Source organism: Scyliorhinus canicula, chromosome 17 (assembly GCF_902713615.1).
Source record: "Scyliorhinus canicula chromosome 17, sScyCan1.1, whole genome shotgun sequence".
Lineage (NCBI taxonomy): Eukaryota > Metazoa > Chordata > Chondrichthyes > Carcharhiniformes > Scyliorhinidae > Scyliorhinus > Scyliorhinus canicula.
The window spans coordinates 133,778,720-133,796,189 of NC_052162.1; the positions used below are offsets into that span (position 1 = coordinate 133,778,720).

At 50.0% G+C, this 17,470-nt stretch overlaps 1 non-coding gene across 1 annotated transcript; it reads left to right on the top strand.

Annotated features, from left to right (window-relative positions):
* Nucleotides 1-3,899: 3,899 nt before the first annotated feature.
* On the top strand, nucleotides 3,900-3,972 carry trnak-cuu. Its single transcript has one exon. It is a non-coding gene; the product is annotated as a tRNA-Lys (tRNA).
* Nucleotides 3,973-17,470: the final 13,498 nt, after the last annotated feature.

Sequence of the window (17,470 nt, forward strand, 5' to 3'; positions counted from 1 at the left end):
CAGTGATGTGGGGGTGGGGAGGGGGGCACGACCCCCTGATTCAGGGCTGGTCACCTGGACCGTAAAGGAATTGGGTGGACCAGTGAAGGTCGAGGGTTTTCGCTCACCTGAAGATTCTAAATGCTGGTGTGGTGTCCTTGCAGGAGACTCACTTGCGGGTTAGAGATCAGACCAGACTGCGGAGGGGTGAGCCAAGTGTTTCACTCGGGCTTTGACGGAAAGGCTCGATGTGCTGCAATTTTAATCAATAAACAGGTCCCTCCTTCGGTCACTGGGGTCATTGCGGACACTAATGGGAGATACGAGGTGGTCAGTGGGTCATTGGCAGGTACATTGGTGATGCTGGTGAATGGCTAAGCCCCTAACTGGGATGATGTGGCACTTTTTAATAAATTGTTGGGATCCATCACAGACCTGGATACACATCAATTAATTCTTGGAGCAAACTTCAATTGTGAACTGCATCCAAAAATGGACAGGTCCAAGCCCATTCAAACACTACACAGAAAAATGGAGTGAAATCTGGATGGAACACCCGGCATCGACACAGGCATCGGAAACGACAACAGCAAACCAGGCAAAAAATAAGTAAATCTGATCCCATCAGTAGATTGTAACAGAATTATGGGACACAGATTTCAGATTGTGAGCAAGATCTACAGGGGAGATATGAGGAAGAAATTTTACAGAGTGTGTGATAATGATCTGAACTCAATGCTTACACACAAAGGTCGATAATCTCCAGGTCCTGATAACCCGAATGGTGCTGTCAGAATTTGATGTGAGGATTGGTTGTGAATTTCCTGTCTGCAAATCCCTTTCTAAGTCCCTGTGAAAGAAGTTTACAAAGGCATCACTGTCAGTCCAGAATAGTAATTCAGGAAAGATAAACATTTCTCCTGGTTTGAATTTGCTGTGTGTAAATCCTCCCCTACTAATCCCCTGTAAAAGGAGTTTCCAAAATTAATCACTGTCAGTCCAGGATAGAAATTCACAACATTCTCCCCTCCTGCTCCCTGGTCCAGGATGACCGCTCATGCCCCCCACTGCACACTGACCCTCGTTGTCATCAGCAGTCCCCAGATTTGAGGGTGATGTTGACTCAGGGCTGAGAGATTCTGCCCTGGGTCTTCATGTGACAGAACAGAGCCACAGAGCTTTGGACACATGGGGCAGGATGTCCAATAAAACAGTGAAATCTGGAGAGCAGGATTGGCTTCCTTTTCTTTCCATCTCTGCCACCGCTTTAAGACCATAAGACCATAAGAAATAGGAGTGGAAGTAAGGCCATTCGGCCCATCGAGTCCACTCTGCCATTCAATCATGGTTGGGCATTTCAACTCCACCTACCAGCATTCTCCCCGTAGCCCTTAATTCCTCGCGACATCAATAAGACATTGGGACTGAAAGACTAACCCAGTTTGATGGACAATTTGTCTCCAATCTGAACAATGGGGAACAAGCTCCTCCCACTCATTGAAACATCGCCCCGACAAAGATGACAAACGTGCATGCCCCCTGATGTACATCCAAGAAAGATGGCGGCCGTTAACGCGAAACGAATATGAGGAGCTGCAGACCGCTCGGTGTGGTGGATGTGGCGAATGTATAAAAACTGTTAATTCACCAGTATATTGTGTTACATTATACCATGTTATTAACCCTGTGGGCTCCATCCATGGGCGACTGTGTGGCTTCACCCACAGGGGGAGATGTGGAGGATGTACGGGCTCTGCCCATGGCTCCGCCCCTTTTAGGAAGTATAAGTGCAGCAGACCTGTGGGACCGCCTTCAGTATTGTACCGGTCGCAGGCACGCAAATTTGTAAGCAGATTAAAACCACTCTTTACTTCGACTCGCGTCTCCGAGTGAATTGATGGTCGCATCACTCGGTACAAACGGAGTTCCAGAAACTCTTTTCCGAGGATTGCAGCTTACAACAGCTTTACACAACGTTTCCACCCACTCCCGCAATCTCTCACTCCCTGCATATTGTTAAACGCCTCTTACCAATTTCGGATCCTAAGAAACGAAAATGCTGGAAAATCTCAGCAGGTCTGGCAGCATCTGTAGGGAGAGAAAGGAGCTTGTTTCAGATTCCAGCATCCGCAGTAATTTGCTTTTATCCAGTGTTTAACTCACTGACACCTCTCTTCCAGGAATGCCTACCCTGAAGAAGTACTGCTCTGTCTGTTAGCTTTGACAAAGAGTCATCGGACTCAAAACGTTCGCTCTTTTCTCTCCCTACCGATGCTGCCAGACTTGCTGAGATTTTCCAGCATTTTCCCTTTCGTTTCAGATTCCAGCATCCGCAGTAATTTGCTTTTATCGGATCTGCAGAAGACGTTCTTCCCCTTCGCCATGACCCACACTGCGCATGCTTCAATCACAGCGGGCCCCGCCCCGCATTCACTCCGATTGGTTGGAGGACCAGCGGCTCCCAGTAAGTCCTCCATTTCCGCCCCTGCTCTACCTATTGGTCCGGAGCTGCCGTCAATCACCCGGGCATTGTGACGGTTTCAGATGGTGAGAGCAGCCACAGGCTCAGGCTGACTCGCTGATTGTCCAATAATAACAGTGAGAGTCTCAGTGGGACAATCAGACAATAATAGTGGAGATGGGGCCCAGAGGAGAAACAGCAAAGGATTTACTCACTTTGAGAGTAACAAACACAGTATCTGTTCCCATAATAAAAGTCAGGCTGCAGTATGTGAGTGAACACATCATTGGATCCTATGCAGAATCTTAGAATCCCAACAGTGCAGAAGAACATACAGTGCAGAGGGAAGCCATTCAGGCCATCGAGTCTGCACCAACCCACTTAACTTCTCACTTCCACCCTATCCCCATAACCCTAATAACTACTGCTAACCTTTTTGGACACTAAGGGCAATTTAGAGTGGCCAATCCTCCTAATCTGGACTGTGAGAGGAAACTGGAGCGCCCGATGGAAACCCACGCAGGGGAGAACGTGCAGACTCCGCACAGACAGTGACCCAGGTGGGATCGAACCTGGGACCCTGGTGCTGCGAAGTCACAGTGCTAGCCCCTTGTGCTACCGTGCTGCCTAAAGGAGGCCATTCAGCAAATCGAGTCTGCACCAACCCTCAGAAAGGCCACCCTACCTTGGTGAATTCCCCACCCTATCTCCATAATCCCTCCCAGGGACAATTTTGCACAGCCAATCCACCTAACCTGCACACTTTGGACTGAGGGACGAAACCGGAGCACCCAGAAGAAATTTACGCAGGAAGACAGGAAGAATGTACAAATTCCACACAGACAGTGCCCCGAGGTTGGAATTAATCATCGAATCTACAGTGCAGAAGGAGGCCATTCAGCCCATCGGGTCTGCACCGGCATTACCTGATCTGGCCAACCCACTGAAATGTGGTTAATTCTGAATTGCCTTCTGAAATTGCCAAGCAAACCACTCAGTTTAACGGCAATTAGGAATGGGCAACCAAGCTGGTTTGCCCGTGACACTCACATCCCATAAAGAACAGAGAAAATCAAAGGGCTGTTTCCAGTGCCGGTTTCCAAGGAATCAGTACTGGGCCCTTCACTCCTGGTTACATCATTGACTTGAAAGTAAATGGAGGAACATGAATAAGAAGTTTACCTGTGACACAAAAAATGATTGAACACTTGAGGAATGAGGAAGAAAGCTGGAGGGAAAACAAGGCAAAGGATTACATGATAAATGGCAGGACAGGACTAGTTAGACCAGAGCTAGATTCCTGTGCACAGGAAGATTGCACCAGAGAGAGCAGAGTGGGGATTTAACAACATCAGCCAGAAATTGACAATGTTTGCTCTGAGGAAAGTTTGGATAAACTGGGGCTGTTTTCTTTGGAACAGGAAAGACTGAGGAGACCAAAATGAAATTATGAAAAGCAGCCTGGCTAGCTCAATCGGTAGAGCATGGGACTCTTAATCCCAGGGCCGTGGGTTCAAGACCCACGTTGGATGCTTCTGTTTCTTTAATCTGAGAACATTGAACTGAACTGTTTTATGGGAGGCACGGTAGCACATTGGTTAGCACTGTTGCTTCACAATTCCAGGGTCCTGGGTTCAATTCTCCCTCAGGTCATTGTCTGTGTGGAGTCTGCACGTTCTCTCCGTCTCTATTGTGGGATTCCTCCCGGTGCTCAGATTTCCTCCACAAGTCCCGAAAGACGTGCTGTTAGGTAAATTGGACATTCTGAATTCTCCGTCTGTGTACCGGAACAGGTGTCAGAATGTGGCAACTAGGGGATTTTCACAGTAACTTCATTGCAGTGTGAAAAAATGAAATGAAAATCGCTTATTGTCACGAGTAGGCTTCAATGAAGTTACTGTGAAAAGCCCCTAGCCGCCACATTCCGGCACCTGTCCGGGGAGGCTGGTACGGGAATTGAACGGTGCTGCTGGCCTGCTTGGTATGCTTTAAAAGCCAGTGATTTAGCTCAGTGAGCTAAACCAGTGTTAATGGAAGCCTACTTGTGACAATAATAAAGATTATTATAAGTGTATAAAATTCTGAGGGATCGAGGGCGGCACGGTGGCTCGCAGTGCTGACTGTGCGCTGAGGACCGGCTTCGATCCCAGGCCCGGGTCACTGTCTGTCAGGAGTTTGCACATTCTCCTGGTGTCTGCATGGGTTTCACCCCCACAACCCAAATATGTGCAGGTTAGGTGGATGGGCAAAATTAAATTGCCGCTTAATTGGAAAAAATATAAATTTATATTTTTAAAAAATTCTGAGGGATGAAAATAGATTGGATAGGAAGGTCCTATTCCCTTTGGTTTTAGGGAAGGACCAGGAGGTTTAGAGGGTGGCGAGAATCTGTGACATGCTGCCTGAAATGATGGCAGAAACCCTCATAACATTAAAGTATTTAGATTGACATTTGAATTGATGTAACTTAAAAACCACAATCTGCCCTTAAATTGCCCCTTAATTGTAAAAAAAATAATTGGGTACTCTAAATTCATATTTTTTTTTTTTTTTAAATAATTTTTATTGAAAGAGTTTTTCCATACAAACATTTACCCCTACTAATTTTTAAATTATTTACAACACAATCCCTCTAGGCAAATGTCCCTCCCTCGCCCGCCCTCTCGCGCGCACCAGTCCTCCCCCCCCCCCCCCCCCCAGGCAACCTTAACAAACAAGGCAGCCTACAGTTTCAGACATGAGCAGCGAGCAGACTTGCCCGCGTTACAGTCGTGCATGTCCCCCCACGACCCTTGCTGCCCCCCCCCTCCCCCCCCTCCCTCCCCCCCCCCCTCCCTCCCTCCCCCCCTCCCCCACCCCCCCCCCGGGTTGCTGCTGCCACGACCCCGAACGTCTATCTCTGATCTAAAAAGTCAAGGAAAGGTTGCCACCGCCTGGAGAATCCCTGTACCGACCCTCTCAGGGCAAATTTGATCCTTTCTAGCTGAATATAGCTAGCCATATCGTTAATCCAAGTTTCAACGCTTGGAGGCCTCGCGTCCTTCCATTGAATTAATATCCTTCGTCGAGCCACTAGGGATGCAAAGGCCAGTATTCCGGCCTCCCTAGCCTCCTGTACCCCCGGTTCTACCCCGACCCCAAAGATCGCAAGCCCCCATCCTGGTTTGACCCTGGACCCCACCACCTTCGACACCGTCCTTGCCACCCCCTTCCAGAACCCTTCCAGCACCGGACATGCCCAGAACATATGCACATGGTTCGCTGGGCTTCCCAGACATCTGACACACCTGTCCTCACCCCCAAAGAACCGGCTCATCCTTGTCCCCGTCATGTGAGCTCTATGCAGCACCTTAAATTGAATGAGGCTCAGCCTCGCACACGAGGAGGAAGAATTGACCTTCTCCAGTGCATCCGCCCACGTCCCGTCTTCTATCTGCTCTCCCAGCTCCCCTTCCCACTTGGCTTTCAGCTCCTCCCCTGATGCTTCTTCCGCCTCCTGCATTATCTTGTAGATGTCTGATATCTTCCCCCCTCCGACCCAGACCCCCGAGAGCACCCTATCACTCGCCCCCTTACTGGGGAGCAGGGGGAACCCCTCCACCTGCCGTCTAGCAAATGCCTTCACTTGTAAATATCTGAACATGTTTCCCGGGGGGAGCTCAAACTTCTCCTCCAGCCCTCCCAGGCTCGCAAACCTCCCCTCTATAAACAGGTCCTTCAGCTGCCGTATGCCCACCCTGTACCAGCTCTGAAATCCCCCGTCGATGTTCCCCGGGATGAATCTATGGTTCCCTCTTATTGGCGCCGCCAACAGACCTCCCATTTCCCCCCTATGTCGCCTCCACTGCCCCCATATCTTGAGGGTGGCCGCCACCACCGGGCTCGTGGTGTACCTCGTGGGGGGGAGCGGCCATGGTGCCGTTACTAGGGCCCCCAGGCTTGTGTTGCCACAGGACGCCCTCTCCATTCGTTTCCAAGCTGCCCCCTCCCCTTCCATCATCCACTTGCGCACCATTGACACATTTGCCGCCCAGTAGTACCCCGAAAGATTGGGTAGTGCCAGCCCTCCACTGTCCCTACTCCGCTCCAAAAAGACCCTCCTCACCCTTGGGGTGCCATGCGCCCACACGTAGCTCATGATGCTACTCGTCACCTTTTTGAAGAAGGCCCTAGGGAGGAAGATGGGCAAGCACTGAAATAAAAACAAGAACCTTGGGAGGACCGTCATTTTGATTGACTGCACCCTCCCCGCCAGCGACAACGGTACCATGTCCCACCTCTTAAATTCCTCCTCCATCTGTTCCACCAGCCTGGAAAAGTTCAACTTGTGGAGGGTCCCCCAGTTCCTTGCCACCTGCACCCCTAAGTACCTAAAGCTCTTTCCTGCTCGCTTGAAGGGGAGTCTCCCAATACCCTCTCCCTGGTCCCCCGGGTGTATCACAAAAACCTCGCTTTTGCCCAAATTTAGTTTGTACCCCGAAAAGTCCCCAAACTCTGCTAATAGTTCCATTATCTCCGGCATTCCCCCTTCTGGGTCTGCCACGTACAGCAGTAGATCATCCGCATACAGCGATACTCGATGTTCCTCCCCTCCCCTAGTCAGTCCTCTCCACCCCCCTGAACCCCTCAGTGCCATCGCCAACGGTTCAATCGCCAGTGCGAAAAGTAGGGGGGATAGGGGACATCCCTGCCTGGTCCCTCGGTGGAGCCCGAAATACTCCGACCTCCTCCCGTTTGTCACTACACTCGCCGTCGGGGCCGAGTAGAGCAGCTTCACCCACTTAATAAAGCCTTCCCCAAACCCAAACCGTTCCAACGTCTCCCACAGGTACTCCCACTCCACCCTATCGAATGCCTTCTCCGCGTCCAGCGCTACCACTATCTCAGCCTCCCCCTCCACTGCCGGCATCATAATTACATTCAGCAATCTCCGCACGTTCGTGTTGAGCTGCCGCCCCTTCACGAACCCCGTCTGGTCCTCATGGATTACCCCTGGCACACAATCCTCTATTCTAGCTGCCAGGATCTTTGCCAGCAACTTGGCATCCACGTTCAGAAGCGAGATAGGCCTGTAGGACCCGCACTGCACGGGGTCTTTATCCCGCTTCAATATCAGGGAGATCAGAGCCTGCGACATTGTCGGGGGCAGAACCCCCCCCTCTCGCGCCTCATTAAAGGCTCGTACCAGTACCGGTCCCACCAAGTCCACATTTTTCTTATAGAATTCCACCGGGAACCCATCTGGCCCCGGCGCCTTCCCCGCCTGCATCTGACCTATTCCCTTGACTAGCTCCTCTAGCCCTATTGGCGCCCCCAGCCCTTCTACCAGCCCCTCCTGGACCCTTGGGAACCTCAATTTGTTTAGGAAGTCCTCCATTCCCCCTCTCCTCGTCGGCGGCTCAGACCGATACAACTCCTTGTAAAAATCCCTGAAGACCCCGTTCACTTCTTGCCCCTTCTGCACTACCTTCCCGCCCCTCTCCTTCACTCCCCCAATCTCCCTAGCCGCATCTCGTTTGCGGAGCTGATGTGCCAGCATCCTGCTCGCCTTTTCCCCATACTCATAAACCGCGCCCTGTGCCCTTCTCCACTGCGTCTCTGCCTTTCTGGTGGTCAGCAGGTCGAACTTGACCTGCAGGCTGCGCCGTTCTCCCAGCAGCCCCTCCTCTGGTGCCTCCGCATATCTCCTATCCACTTCCAATAGCTCCCCCACCAGCCTCTCCCTCTCCTGCCTCTCCTTTCTTTCTCTGTGCGCCCTTATGGAGATCAGCTCTCCCCTGATCACTGCCTTCAGGGCCTCCCAGACCATCCCCACCTGCACCTCACCCGTGTCATTCAAGTCCAGATAGCTCTCAATGCTCTTCCGGACCCTTTTACACACCTCGTCGTCCGCTAACAGCCCCACATCCAGCCGCCACAGCGGGCGCTGGTCCCGCGCCTCCCCCATTTCCACATCCACCCAATGTGGTGCATGATCAGAGATCGCAATGGCCGAGTACTCAGCTTCCCGTACCCTCGGGATCAGCCCCCTGCTCAACACGAAGAAATCGATTCTGGAGTACACTCTATGGACGTGGGAGAAAAAGGAATACTCCCTCGCCCTCGGCCTACCAAACCTCCATGGGTCTACTCCTCCCATCTGCTCCATGTACCCCCTCAGCACTTCTGCCGCTGCCGGCCTCCTATTGGTCCTTGAGCTCGATCTGTCTAGCCCGGGGTCCAGCACTGTGTTAAAGTCCCCCCCCATGATCAAGCCCCCTGCCTCCAGTCCCGGAATGAGGCCCAATAGGCGCCTCATGAAACCCGCGTCATCCCAGTTCGGGGCATATACGTTGACCATCACCACTTTCTCCCCCTGCAGCTTACCCTTCACCATCACATACCTACCCTCCTTATCCGCCACCACCTCCTCCGCCACGAACGACACCCTCTTTCCCACCAGAATCGCCACCCCCCGGTTCTTTGCGTCCAATCCAGAGTGGAACACCTGTCCCACCCACCCCCTTCTCAGGCGAACCTGGTCCACTACCTTCAAATGGGTCTCCTGTAACATTGCTACATCAGCCTTCAGTCCCTTCAGGTGTGAGAATACCCTTGATCTCTTGACCGGCCCATTCAACCCCCTCACGTTCCAAGTGATCAGCCGGGTCGCGGGACGACCCGCCCCCCTCCCCTGCCGATTAGCCATGTCCTGTTCCCTGCTCGCCCCGGGTCGACCCTCCCCTTCTGACCCGCTCCCCATGGCGATGTCCCCCTCCCCCCACCTCTCCAGTCCTCCACTTCTCGTTTCTGGTCTTTTCAGCAGCAACCCGGTGTCCCTCCCTAACCCCCCTCCCTCCCCAGGCTAGGACCCCTCCTAGCCGCGATGTACCCTCCATTGTACTCCCGTAAGTCAGCTGGTTCACGCTGACCCGGCTGCTCCTGCCACACTCCGACTCCCCCCGGCTCGGGGGGGGGGGGCCTCCCCCCCCTTGCCACTCCTCCCTGGCCCCGCTCCAGCGCGGGAAAGGTCGCCATTGCTAGCCACGCCCCGCACTCCTCCCCTCCCCCCTCCTCTGCCCCGCGCGCGGGAAAACAGAGGAAAGCCCGCGCTTTCGCCCTGCCACACCCCACCCCGCCATCTTCAGTTCCACCCCCGTCCCCGTCCATGCCTGTAAAGAACCCCCCCTAGGAGCCCATATCCCCGATCTGCTCTCCCCCCCCCGTCCCGCCTCCCCAACTTAACATTATAAATAACAGATAAATAACAAATAACAATGTACTTAACAGTCGCCCTCTCCCAAACAGCATAAATAACCATAAATAACCATGAATAACCACAATAACAATAACTAAGGGAAGTTGGCAAAGGGGGAAAAAACATCAGAAGAAAAACCACAGCAAGAGTTCAAAATCCAAACAAAGAATTCAGCTGAAAGTACCCGAGCGGCTACGGCCGCCAAGTATCCCCTGGGTCTAATTCGAGTCCAGTTTCTCTTCCTGTACAAAGGCCCACGCCTCCTCTGGGGACTCAAAATAGTGGTGTTGGTTCCTGTAGGTGACCCACAAGCGCGCTGGCTGCAGCATTCCGAACCTGATCCGTTTTGCATGTAGCACCGCCTTCGTCCGGTTGTACCGGGCCCGCCGCTTTGCCACCTCCGCACTCCAGTCCTGGTAGACCCTCACCGTCGAATTCTCCCACTTGCTGCTCCTTTCCCTCTTGGCCCACTCCAGCACTCTTTCACGGTCGCTGAGTCGCTGGAACCGCACCAGCACCGCCCTCGGGGGCTCATTTGCTCTTGGCCTCCTAGCCATGACCCTGTAGGCCTCTTCCAGCTCCAGGGGCGAAGGGACGGCCCCTGCCCCCATCAGGGAGCTCAGCATTTCTGCTACATATCCCGGGAGGTCTGACCCCTCCAGGCCTTCTGCCAGGCCCAAGATCCTCAGGTTCTTCCGCCTCATTCGGGTATCCAGCTCCTCCAAACGGCTCTGCCATTTCAGGTGGAGTGCCTCGTGCACCTCTACCTTTCCCACGAGGACCGTGGCCTCCTCCTCCCTCGCAGTCATCTCCTGTTGCAGCTCCCGAATCGACGCCTCTTGGGTCGCCTGGGCTCCCATCAGCCTGGTGGTCGTCGCATTCATTGACTCCAAGAGCTCCATTTTCAGCTCCGTAAAGAAGCGCAGGAGAGCGGCCTGCTGCTCCTCCGCCCATTTCCTCCATTCCTCGGGTGCACCACCGGCCGCCATTTTGGTCTTCTTCCCCCGCTTTTTTTTGGGAGCTGCTGTTGCTCTCTTTACCACCCCACTCCGGGTACCGACCATAAAGTTGGTCTGGTTCTCTTCAGGGAGCCTTCCCCCACCGGGATTTGTCCTTACAGCGCCGTTGGGGCCCTCCAATCGGCCCGAAAACACCTTTGTAGCAGGAGCAGCCAAACGTGCGACTTAGCTGGTCATAGCCGCAACCGGAAGCCCCTAAATTCATATTTTAAAAACATTCCAAATAGATTGGAAGCTGTGGGATCCAAAAAAAACTGGGCAGAGATTTAGGGAAGAACAAGGAGATTTAGAGGGTGAAAGGGTGGTGAGGATCTGTGACATGCTTCCTGAAATGATGGCACAAACACTCATAACATTTTAAAAGTACTTCGATACTTAGCATACTTGGCAGCTAAACTGGGCGGACTGCCCAGTTTTAGCTCAGGTTGAAGAAGGAGCAGTACTCCGAAAGCCAGTGATTTGAAACAAACCTGTTGGACTTTAACCTGGTGTTGTCAGACTTCTTACTGTGCTCACCCCAGTCCAACGCCGGCATCTCCGTATCATGACGAATAACAAGGTCAGCAGTATGCACAGTTTAGCTGCCAAGTATGCTAATACGGTAATTTTAAAATTTACCTGCCTACAAAATATTTAACTTCCCCAATATAATCGATGTAATTAGTCTCAAATTCAACCTGGAATGGTTATTAAAAGTTTCCCAGTCACTCTGATATATGAAATCTTGGTCCTCAGACAGAACAAACCATTTTACCTCCCAATGATATTCAGGTCCTGATGAATCGAGTAACTCAGTAAGATGATGATGTGATGTTTGAAGTTCCCATCAGTAAATCCTCCTCTTTCTAAAGGAGTTTCCAAAGGAATTTCACTCTCACTCCAGGTAGCATGGTGGTTAGCATAAATGCTTCACAGCTCCAGGGTCCCAGGTTCGATTCCCGGCTGGGTCACTGTCTGTGTGGAGTCTGCACGTCCTCCCCCTGTGTGCGTGGGTTTCCTCCGGGTGCTCCGGTTTCCTCCCACAGTCCAAAGATGTGCGGGTTAGGTGGATTGGCCATGCTAAATTGCCCGTAGTGTCCTAATAAAAAGTAATGTTAAGGGGGGGGGTTGTTTGGATACGTGGGTTTGAGTAGGGTGATCATGGCTCGGCACAACATTGAGGGCCGAAGGGCCTGTTCTGTGCTGTACTGTTCTATGTTCTATGTTCTAAGAGAAATTCACAAGATTCTCTCTTCCGGCTTCCGGGTCCAGGACGGCTGCGCATGCGCCCTGCTGCAGCTCAGAAAGATGGCGGCCGCACAGGCGCCGTGCGGCATATCGCCCCCTAAACAGATGACAGCTGTTAACAGGGGCCGATCAAAGAGACAAACACCAATGCCGCCGCCCCATTCGGTACAAACATAAACGTAAAGCGCCTCTCTATGCGGAGCATGCGCGGTGCTGCTCCGGGCTGAGCACAGCCGCAGTGAGAGTGAGTGCGGCTCCCAGAGGCTGAATGAGAGCCGCCGCGAGCGGGGACAATGGTGAGAACCCAAACCCCCCAATAAGACCCATTGGTTTTATTGTCAGTCTGCAGACAGGAGCTGGAGAACTGATCCCAGCAGAGGAGGGGGAGGGAGAAAACTGGGAGTGGACGAAAGAGATGGTGCAGATGGGTTTGGATTTCAGCCCAGGGAGGAGGGAGAGTGTGTGGGACGGGGATTTACAGCTTTGGGGGAACAAGAGAGGAGAAAATGTTCCAGAGAAACTAGAATTGTCTGTTCAGAACTTCCATCCTGGACTGACAGTGATGGCTTTTGTAAACTCCTTTTACAGGCTATTGGAAGTGGAGGATTGGCCGACAGAAAACTCAAACCAAACATCACATCGAAATCTGACAGCCACTCGATTCATCAGGAGCTGAATATCATCATGCTTTGAAACTGGAAGGAGAAATGTTTGTCTCTTCCGTTTAAGGAAAAACATTTCAAAGATCAGTGTGACTGGAAAAGCACCGAGACACAGACACACCCAAATGAGAGTGTTTCATTGCACTGACTGTGGAAAGAGCTTGAGCTAGTTACACAGCCTGAAGGAAAATCACACCATTCACAGCAGGGAGAAACTATACTTCTGCTGCGTGTGTCGACAAGGCTTTAAACGGGAGAGACATAAGGACACCCTCACCATGGAAAAACCATGGAAATGTTCGGACTGTGGGAAGGGATTCAGTTACCCATCACAACTGGGAGTTCATCGCCACAGTCACGCTGGGGAGAGAAAGTTCATTTACTCCATTTATGGGAAGGGATTCACCTATTCATACAACCTTCTGACACACCAGCGAGTTCACAGTGAGGAGAGGCCATTCACCTGCCCTGTGTGTGGGAAGGTATTCACTCGGTTATCCCACATTGCGACACACCGAATTGTTCACACTGATAAGAGACCATTTACATGTCCTGACTGTGAGAAGAGTTTTAAATGTAAAAAGGATCTGCTGACACATCAATGTATTCACAATGGGGAGAGACCATTTACCTTCTCTGTATGTGGGAAAGGATTCATTCAGTTATCTAACCTGCAGACACATCAACTTGTTCACTCTGATAATAAACATTTTAACTGTCCTGACTGTGAGAAGAGCTTTAAAAACAAAAAGGATTTACTAACACACCAATATGCTCACACTGGGGAGAGGCCATTCACTTTGTGTGTGGGAAAGGATTCAGCCGTCCATCTGCCCTACTGAACCACCAGAGAATTCACACTGGGGAGAGGCCATTCACCTGCTCTGACTGTGGGAAAGGATTCATTAATTCATCCAACCTTCTGATACACCAGCAGCTTCATACAGGGGATAGACCGTTCACCTGCTCTGAATGTGGGAAGGGATTCACACGTTCATACACATTAGCAGGTTCACAGTGAGGAGAGACCTTTCACTTGCTCAGTGTGTGGGAAAGGGATTCACTCGTTCATCCAACCTATTGAATCGCCAGCACGTTCACACTGGGGAGAGGCCATTTACCTGTGTGTGGGAAGGGAATCAGTCAGTCATCCAACCTGCTGACACACCAGAGAGTTCACACTGGGGAGAGGCCGTTCACTTGCTCCATATGTGGGAAGGAATTTTCTCATTTATCTTCTGAAACACCATCGACTTCACACTGGGAGCGGCCATCCAACTGCAATGTCTGTGGAAAGGGATTTACTCACTCATCCCACAAGCTAACACACCAATGAGTTCACAAGCGACTACAAGGTTTAGATTATACCCTTATTGATGCTGTTAATCATGTCCAGGACGTTGAATAATGTTCACTCTGACTGTCTTAATCTGCTGATGAGGTTTATTATTCTGAATAAATGTGAAATAAATCAGCTTTGTTTGAAACGTTGTTGCAGATTTTTGTCTTTCCCACCTGAGTGTTTAACATCACCTGTCTGCAGCTCAGAAAGGACAATCTGAGGGAGGATCACACGGCAGGAACAGAACTTCAGCCTGGACACAGTCCTTCAGGGTCACACTGAGAGGGACAAACAACACTTTGGTCTTTCTCATCTCTCTTCACTGTCAGCAAAGTCCCCGTGTGGGTTAATCCTGAGGTGTGTAAGAAATGTGTCCCAGCTGCTCTCTTCCACATCTCAAAACCCCGAGACACGGAACAGAAGCTTCTGTACAACTGTGTTCAGAGTCGGGAAGAACAATGGTGACTGCTGGAAATGTAATAATAATAATTGCTGATACATTTCGGATTCAATTAAGTTACTGTGAAAAGCCCCTAGTCACCACTTTCCAGCGCCTGTTCGGGGAGGCCGGTACGGGAATTAAACCCGTGCTGTTAGCCTTCATCTGCATTACACGCCTGTTGTTTAGCCCACTGCTGGCAAATCAGCAATTGGTGTAAAACTGTGATGTTCCTGACTGAATGTAAAGCAGCTGGTTTCAGTTTCCAGGCTGAAAATACATCGGAATCCATGTGTTTGTATACATTTTAATGTGTTTGTGTGACAGTCACAATGAATTAATTGAATTAAAACTTACTTAAAATAATTAAAATAGATTGGTTGAAGTTTGCATTAAAATAGCAGCAGGCGGGACATCACAGGAACCTGGTAATAGCAGGGAGAATTAGACAATAGTTTCATTCCTCGATGAGGAAGGAGCTGCAGCTTGTGTCCAAGAATTCCCAGTTTTATAGATGTGTGCTTCCCACATTCCGTCCTTTTAAATAAACCTCACTCCTACCAGCCTTTAACAAACATAAACATAAGAGAAAAGGGCGAAGCTGTGTCTGCCCCTTTAAGGGGAGCGGAGCAGTGTCAGAGCCCCGACTGTCCCTTTAAGAATGAGTGATGTGTTCAGCTGAAGATTCCTATTGGCCGTTTTCTGGATTGTGTGCTTACTCTGATCATTCTCAGTGATCCTCGGGTATGTGAACCTGTTCTCCTGTCTCTCATTCACTGAACATCTCTGTTCTCTCTCAGATTATCACTTAACCTCTCCCCGCACTCACACTCACTAATTTCACATACCTCCCACCTCTCTACCTTCTCTCTGGCACTCTCTCTGTAAACATTTCTATTTCACAGAGCGCCTAAATTCACTAAACTTTTCTCTCTCTCATTATCTCTCTCTGAAGACGCACCGAACCTCTCCGCTTTCTGAGTGAACATCTCATTTATGAAGACTCAGTCCTTTCTCTCTCTACCTCTCACTTTCTCTCTCTCTGATTGGCCCTGACTCACTTTTAATCTCCTATTTTCTAATAACCCACTTTGAGGAAAATTTAAGTTTCTATAATGTCCCCTCATTTCTCCCAGTGATATCCTCAGTCCATCTTCCAACTCAGTGAATATGTTAATAAATTAAATAACCTCATATTTTGATGTATAAAAAGGAAACGGGATGAATGTAATGCTGAGGCCGGCAGCAATCTGTGTGGGTGTTCTTGATGCTGTCACAGTGAGTTCACCCTCACAGGCAGGAAGACTGTTCACGGCGATAACATGAAACTGACGCCTGCTGTTTCATTCTCAGGTAACACAACTTCCTGTTTCTCTGCTGCCCGTTCCAAACCGCACATCTCACTTCTGGGCAGAAAATAAATCCAGGGACCACAATCTGGTGAGAATATCTGTCAGTGCGGCCTATATCTGTCCACAGAGTGAGGGCAGAGTCACACAGATCACATTGTGGTGACATTTACAAATGAGCCGGTTATTTCTGTTCAGAGTCTCCATTCCCGGACAGAACCGGCTGTGTCTGTGAACCAGTCACTGAGTTCCCTCTGCTCTCTGTAGCTGGGAACTAATAACCTGCTCCCTTATATTTTCTATCATTCTTTATGTGTTACTTGTTTCCTCTATTTCTCAGCTTTTATCTCTCGCCACCTCATCTTTTTGCTGTTTAAAATCTCAGTTTTTCTCACAGTTCTTCTGCCTCTCCTTTCCTCTGTATCTCTCTCTGTCTCGATGTCTGTATGTTCCTCTTTAATAGAGGTGTTGAATTTGATGAAGGGGTTGTAATAGGTTAAAGAAAGAAAGAGGGAGAAAATTAGTAAATGTTAGAAAAACTCAGCCGTTCTGGCAGCATCGGTACTGAGAGAAACAGAGTTAACGTTTCGAGTCCCTGTGACTCAGAGCAGGAGAAACCGGGATTGTCCCTCTGAGATCAGGGAAGGTGAAGAGGTGATTTAATAGAACATAGAACAGTACAGCACAGAACAGGCCCTTCGGCCCTCGATGTTGTGCCGAGCCATGATCACCCTACTCAAGCCAACGTATCCACCCTATACCAATTCCCAGTTCTGTCATTTGTAAATGTCACCACAATGTGATCTGTGTGACTCTGCCCTGACTCTGTGGACAGATATAGGCCGCACTGACAAAATAGAGGTGTTTAAAATGAGGAAGGATTTGTGATAGTGTCGATGGGGAGAAACTGTTTCCCAGGAGCAGGAGGATTTGTAACCAGAGGACACAGAGATTTAAGATATTTGACAACAGAACCCAAGGGGGTGATGAGGAGAATTGTTTTAACACAGTGATGTGATGTGATCTGGAATTCCACTGACAGGCTGCTGGAAGCAGATTTACAGTAACTTTCAAAGGGAATTGGATAAACACTTGCAGAGGGTAAATTGGCAGAGTTATGGTGAATGGGGTTAATTGGACAGTTCACTCATCTTTGTAACATTCTGAATTTTCCTCAAACTGAGATTTTAACATTTGACCTTTTCAGTCACACTGTGTCTCAAAGAGAAGATTAAAACTTTAATTTTGATGAGCTGTCAGATCAATTTCCTGTGTGACTGTGTAACTCGAGAACTATGAGAAGGATCTGAATATTTTCAGTTCCTCTAACAGATGCACCTCAGATATCAGAAATCTCTGGAGTTCCCCATGTCCTCATTGCTGTCCCCTTGGGTATAACAGCTCTCAGTCAGGTGGAGTCAGTCACATGTGTCTCTGTCATGTTTCCATTCCTATTTTATCACACACCTCCCGGTGACACCACAACACAGAAACCTCAACATATCATTGCTTCCTTACACCTTGTCCTCCTATTACAATTGGATGTTTATTGGGCCACTTGTCTCCATTAACATCAGATTATCTGCAGTTAAAATGACCTCAGAGGCACTGGAACCAGACTATGTTTATGATACCAGACTCCAATCAGCCCAGGACCTGCAGTGGCAACATCGACCAGAATTGGAATAAAAGGCAGGTTATTGTCTAATAAAGGGGGCAACACGGTTGCACAGTGCTTAGTTTGATCCCGGCCCT